This window comes from Asparagus officinalis, chromosome 8 (genome assembly GCF_001876935.1).
Source record: "Asparagus officinalis chromosome 8, Aspof.V1, whole genome shotgun sequence".
Classification (NCBI taxonomy): domain Eukaryota; kingdom Viridiplantae; phylum Streptophyta; class Magnoliopsida; order Asparagales; family Asparagaceae; genus Asparagus; species Asparagus officinalis.
This window is the reverse complement of record NC_033801.1, coordinates 103,479,542-103,487,110: the sequence shown is the minus strand read 5'-3', so window position 1 is coordinate 103,487,110 and position 7,569 is coordinate 103,479,542. Positions and strand designations below refer to the sequence as shown.

The 7,569-nt window shown below is 41.8% G+C and overlaps 1 pseudogene; it reads left to right on the top strand.

The window, feature by feature from the left end:
• LOC109821633 overlaps window positions 1,411-7,569 on the top strand; it is an 8,940-nt pseudogene continuing 2,781 nt past the window's right edge.

Here is a 7,569-nt window from a genome sequence, read left to right as displayed (position 1 = left end):
CTACTATGGCAAGACCCGAAGAGGGCTGGGTTACTCCTCCTCCTTGAATTTGTATTGTAATTTCGATGGGATATCCGACGATGCTCGCTTAAATGACCAATCATCAGCATCCTCGGCCTGGGATTCAGATGTCAGCATCGGGATCCTGTTCAAGGACCTCACGGTCAACATGGCTATAGTTGTTACCGCCGAAATCTGAGAGGACGAACATATCCTATTTTACGATGATGCATGGGATCATCATGTCAGCGCCCAGTGGATTGGTCGCTTCGAACATCGTGAACCACCCACTAAGGACAAATTCCTCTAGATAAACATGGGAGATGAGGCAAACCCTAAACCTATATTCATTAGCGACAGCTTACCTCCCCAATAGAAGGAAGACCTTATATCCCTCATACGGGAATATATTGACGTCTTCGCATGGAATTATGAGGATATGCCCGGCCTAGATCCTCAGATCTCCATGCATCACCTTAACATCGGCTCAGATGCCAAACCCATCAAGCAAAAGCAGAGACGATTTCATCCATAAATCATGGAGGTGATCAAAGCCGAAGTGAAGAAGCTGATCGAATCAGGCTTTATCAAGGAGGAACAACACCCCGTTTGGGTGGCTAACATTGTTCCCGTCCTGAAGAAGAACGAAAAAATCCGTATCCGCATCGACTTCGGAGACCTTAATGCTACTTGTCCAAAGGACAAATTCCCTTTACCCATCACGGATGTCATCATCGACAACACCTGTGGTTTTGAAAGGATGTCCTTTATGGATGGGTTTTCAGGGTACAATCAAATCAAAATGCACCCTGAAGACGAGAAGCACACTTCATTCAGAACTCTGGTAGGGGTGTACTGTTATATCGTCATGCTCTTCGGACATAAGAATGCTGGTGCAACCTATCAACACACCATGAGCACCATTTTCTGAGATCATCTACAGAAGACAATCAAATGCTACGTGGATGATTTAGTCGTGAAGAGTCATGACAAAGACGATTACCTCCAAGACCTAAGAGTCATGTTCGACCTCATGCGATCCCATCAACTGAAGATGAACCCCACAAAGTCATTCTTAGGCATGGAAAGTGGTAAATTCCTCGGATTCATCGTCATGACGAAGGGGATTCACATTGACCCCGACAAGGTGCGAGCTATCCAAGAGTTCCAATTGTCCAGGAATCTCAAGGAATTGAGAGAACTACAAGGACGTCTGGCCTATATCCGAAAATTCCTTGCAAATCTTTCAGGCAAATGCCAACCTTCTCCAAACTAATGAATAAAGATATTTCCTTCGTATAGGATGAATCTTGTCATCAAGCTTTCGATGAGATCAAGAATTATCTCTCGAATCCACCTGTACTAGCGGCCCCCGTCTCGGGGAAACCCTTCTTAATCTATGTGAGAGCAATGGAGCATTCTCTCGGTGCCCTCCTTGCCCAGAATGATGAGGTCGGCTATGAGCAGGGTATCTACTACCTGAGTAGGACCTTGCAGAGAGCCAAACAATGATACCCCATGGCCGAAAAGGAATATTTGGCCCTAGTATTTGCAATTCAAAAAATACAACATTACCTGGTTGGTCAGACCATTCATGTCATCTCCCGGATGAATACCATCTGAGTCTTCATGACACAGCCCAGGTCCTTGAACTAGCGCCTGGCATGATGGGCATTCTTACTGTCTCAGTTCGACATTCATTTCATACCGCAAAAGTTTGTCAAAGCGCAGGCGATCTATGATCTCATGGCCAGTCACCCATTCAAGTCGAAGACTGACCTATTTGAAGACATGTCAGATGAAACCCATGAGGTCAATGCAACATCGCAAGAAGAAGCCTACCGACTATACTTTGAAGGCGCCTCTCAAGTGGGCACCAGTGGGTCTATCGCCACAGGTGCGCAAAACCATGTATTACTTTGAGCTTTCTCGCTAACTGAGCCATGTACCAACAATGTGACTGAGTACAATGCACTACTCATCGAACTTGACTTCGCCAAGGAGTTGGGGGTGAAACACCTTGAAGCCTACGATGACTCACAGCTCATTGTTAGGAAGATGATGAGAGAATATGAAGTTAGGAACGATGACTTGATCCCATGTCACCAAGCGGCTATCCAACTAGCCGAATCATTTGACAGCTTCCACATCAAACATGTGCTTTGTTCCAAGAACATGCACGCAGATGCATTGGCGTCATTGGTAGCAAACCGGACAAGTCAACACGTCATCGTCGCAAGCCGACAACTCTACCAATCGGAGTACGCTCTGGAGGTGAATACAACTCACCAGGCGAACTACCAATCCGAGCCGAGAGACCGACACTTCCTAATTATCGACTACATCTTGTACGACATACTTCCTGAAGACATCAAGGAGCGAGACTCTGTTTGCAAACGCGCACCGAGATTCTACTACGATGCCACCACAAAGGCACTGTATCATAGTTCATACGACGACATGCTGCTTTGATGTCTCTCTATGACAGAGGCATAAGAAGCACTATGGGAGGCCCACGATAGTACATGCAGTGCTTACCAACCTGGACCCAAGCTTTGGGACCGCTTGCGAAGAATCGACTACTATTGGCCCAAAATGGCCAACAACGCATTACTTATGCCAAGAGTTGCCAAGAGTGTCAAATCCATGCTAATTACATGCACAAACCACCCGAAGACCTACATCCGATATCAACTTTGTGGCCGTTTGAGACATGGGGAATGCATGTCGTCGGACTAATATCTCCACCGTCGGCCAAAGGTCATCGCTTCATCCTTGCGATAACCGATTACTTCTCTAAATGGGCCGAAGCCGTGCCTTTGAGAGAAGCCAAAGCTAGCGATGTAATCAAGTTCATCAAGCATCATGTTATTTACTGATATGGCATCCCGAGGTGCATCATTCATGACAACGGATCGCAAGTCGTGAGTCATGCCTTCACTCAATTTTGTGACAAATTCAAAATACAAAACCTGGCATCCACGGCTTACAATCCATTGGCAAACAGATTAGCCGAGACCTTCAACAAGATAATCATCAAGATCTTGACCAAGCTGACCTCTAATAGCAAGCGCGACTGGGACAAGAAGCTAGGTGAAAGCTTATGGGCGTATCGGACCATGGTCCGTACGCCGACTGGTGCCACACCTTACTGATTAGCATACGGTTGTGAAGCCGTGCTACCACTCAAGATTTAGATCATGTACCTATGCATTGCACTTGCAATAGGGATGACGACCGAAGAAAGCCATCAACGATGTCTCACTGAACTCGAGGTGTTAGACCAAAAGCGGCTTGACGCTCAACAGTACATTGAGTTCTATCAAGCGCAAATCTCTAGGGCTTTCAACAAGAAAGTCAGACACAAATCATTCAAGGAAGGAGAGCTGGTCCTCGTAGTTCGGTGACCTATGATCCTCAACTCCAAGAAGAAAGGTAAATTCCAACCCAAATAGGAAGGACCATTTGTGGTAGAGACAGTCTAATCAAATGGAGCTTATCGCCTTGTCAAACTGAATGGCTACAAGATTCTGATGTCTATCAGCGGCAAATCCGTGAAGAAGTACTACCCTTAGTCTTCTCCTAACTTTACTTTGATACTCCAATTAGTGCACGAGTCTAAACTACTCCTCATACACTCCAACTAGTATATGAGTATAAATTGTTCCCTACCTTTGACGGGAAGTCCCTAGAGAATGATACACATTATATTCTTAGGGATAACCCGAACCTCTTACTAGTGCATGAGGCTAAAGTGCTCCTTATATCTCCCACTCGGTCAAACCTTCCTACAGTTAGGACTAGAGCCGAAATCCCTTCTTGATTCCTTCCAAGAACAAGAGGTCCACCAAATTAAATGATCAAACTTTCTCACAGTTAGGATCATCCTAAACTCCTACTTGGTCAAAACTCTATATAGTTAAGACCAAGGCCGAGTTAATCGTTGATCCTCTCTAATAAGAGGTTGGGTCCCCAAAACTATCAAGTTAACGGCTACCTCTTGATAGTCATTTCTCCATCGATCTCATTCAACTGGACAATGGATCTTGTAAAACTATCAAGTTAACCGCCACCTCTAATAGTCATTTCTCCATCGATCTCATTCAACCGGATAATGGATCTTATAAACTATCAAGTTAACTATTACCTCTGATAGTCTCCTCCAAATCTCCCCCGTCGATCCTCTCCAATAAGATGATGGGACCACTCCTAGTGTCATGTTAACAATTACCTTTGACCAGAATCCACTTACCGACTCTCTTCAATGGAGCGGTAGGTCCACAAATTCACTCTGATCATGACAATTCCTATCATGTTAACGATTACCTCTGATAGCCGACACCATCATTCCCGCAAATAACGTTGTCTGATCAATCGTCACCCTCGTACGTCCCTGAATGATTTGATCCATTTTCGAACATTCTAATATCCTTAGAATAATCGATGGGTAGTGGCCTACCACGTGATAGCTACTATATCGGTCAGTCATCACACTCATACGTCCCTGAACGGCCTGATCCATTCCGATCGTTCTAATAATTTCTTAGAACAATTAATGGGTAGAAGCCTACATGTGATGGCTCCTACAACAATCAATCGTCACACTCATACGTCCCTGAACGATTTAATTCCCCTAACATCATCATTCCCACAAATAACATTGTTCGTCGACAACAGGCCTACCAAGCGATGTACCCTATCGACACTTTCCCCCGGTCACTCCCGCAAGTAATCAGTCATTTTGGGCTAAGTCTTTACATTTAAACGATGCGACCTAGCCTAATTACGACCTAACGGTTGTAATTAACCTAAACTGACGTTGTTAGACCCTAGAGGGGGGTGATTAGGGTCTTATGCTAATCTAATCCGATTTTATGCTAATAAAAACTAATTAACAAATTATCCTAGCAAGTATGAAATACAACATGATATGTGAACTAGGATAAGCAATATGAACAATGAAATATATCCTAGCAAAGAAATATACTATGAGATATATATGCAAGGATATGAAACTAATACAAGGGTAAACAAAATGAAACAAGATAGTGGATGATATAAATAATGAGACAATGGAGAAATGAGCAATGAGCACAAATAAGAATAAACGTCAAAGCACACTCAAACACAATCAAATGATCACGGAGTTCGGACCTTCCGTCCTACGTCTCCGCTCCCCACTCCTGGGGAGAAATCCACTATCACAACCGGGTTTTCTACGTTCACCCAAATAACGTTTACACCTCACACTCGGTTTTCTAGTTTACCGAAAACTCTACAATTAACACTCTTGCAATCCCACTCTACACCCTCACAAGTGTTGAACTAGACGTGTTTCCCTTAAGTGCTCGGTTACAACCTCTCCCTAGGTTCGCCAACCGACGCCACTCCTCTTGGGACGATCCCCGACTCTCGCCACACACTTCTCTCGGTGTACAAGTGTATTACAAAGTGAATCTCATAATAAGCACAATTACAATAAATGATTGTTCTCTAATATGGATGAGAACACAATGAAAGCTCACACTCAAATGTTACAATACTCACCAACCCAAATATACTATGTATGAAAGATACAATAAGCTCAAGTGGGTGTGTGTAACAATGAGATAAAATAAAATCTAACTCAAATATAATTCTACTAAAGAAATGATAATCAACAAAATAATATAAATAAAGAGCTAGAGTTGAGTGTTAGCGAAACTTCTCTAAGATGACGAAGAGAGAGAGATGGATTGAATGCGCCAAAATACAATTGATTCATCTCCTCAAGCTCTGTAAAACGTTCTCATAAAGCAAACCGCTTAAACAAACTTAAAACAAGCTTAAATGCCTTTAAAACTCTTTGAACAACATTCTCTTTGTTACATTAAGTGTTGAGGGATGATGGAGTATTTATAAGAACCTCAACGATAACAACCCAAAAGCCAAAAAAAACAAGAAAATACAAAAGACACTCAGCAACCAGGGCCCACAACTCTGGAAACTAGCGCGTTAGAGTCCAACGGTCAAATCGGCGGTCGACCGCGGCGGTCGACCGCGAAGAACAAAAAACAGAAGAAAAACTTCCAGAGAGTTCGACGGTCGACCGCGGCGGTCGACCGCGAGAAATTTCCAGCTGACGGTCGACCGTGGCGGTCGATCGCGAAAGTTTCTGCTGCCCACTATGCAAAGGACTCAGGCGCGGTCGACCGTGAACTGATATATGAAAATAAAGTTTTAAAAACTGTTTTTCTAATTTTAAAACACTGTTTAAAAATATCAAATAAATTCCAAAAATATAAAACTTTGGGGAATGATTGTAGACATGATAATAAACATGCTTTCCAAAAAGAACATCCCAAATGAAAAATATCATCATTTTACAAAATAGGCCAAAACATGAAAATGTAAACATGTGAATTTTGACATTTTGGCTAAACCAACTTTTGAAACTTTAGAAAATGATTTTAAGTCTACAAACTAAGTATACAATATTTTCACAAATACAATAGAAAATGAAACTTATGAGTATGTATATGAAAATATATTTGTTTCATATCTAAGTAGTTAAACCAAATCACAATAATAAATATGAAATATGTAATTTCATATTTATAAACATGAAAACCAAAACTTGTGTTGTATATATATATATATATATATGACTATATATATATATACAAGGAAACCAATAAAATGCGTGTGTATATGATATTGAGCTTAGAGTATCTAACACACATAATATAAAACCTAAACTAGATTACCCAAGCCGATCTTGATCTTCAATAAGCTTGACTTGGTACACTTGCGGATGAAGCTTAAACTTGATCTTTAACTTTGAATTGCAAGGCCTCACTCCACTATTCTGCCAACCTCCATTGGATATGATCGTTGAAACTCTATTCCATCCATCCTCCAACGCGATATTTGCCTAGAATAAATACGAAAACACAAACACTAAACAAACAATATTAGATGTAAATTGTTTGCTAAATCACCATCAAAATAAGAAGGCCAACAGACGCCTCGAACGACTAAGGTTAGAGGAGAAATCTTAACATTAAGCCTGAGAGAAATTCATCAACAACTCATCATACTGAGGGGAATAGTATGGCTAGCCCTATTTAAACGGTAATCAGTAAAGGTAAATTAAATCCATTAATAGCTGAGGGTTTGCTAAAAATCCTAAAGAATGATAAAGTATGCGCACAAAGCATTGAAAGCGATAAGTGGACAACGACGACATAATTCCATTCATAAACTGATTTTAAGGTAATACATTCAAACAAAGTTATAACAATACATTCCAAAGAAAGTCATAACAAGATAATAAAAAAAGAAAGAGAGTCTTAAATCAGATCCGTCAAGCTTAAGGAAGCAATCTTAGCCTTGACATTGCAGGCTCATTCGCCTGTTTTGCTCGGACCTTTCCCTCTTCTTCCTTTCGGAGCTTGGCCTCAGCAAGATCAGCGGCAGCTGCAGTGGCTTCTGCTTCTCAACACAAAGCTTGGAGAGCTTGCAGTTCTTTGGCAACAGCGTTGTGAACCCTGACGTTCTCTCCTTAGAAGTCTTTTAAAGTTACTTCCC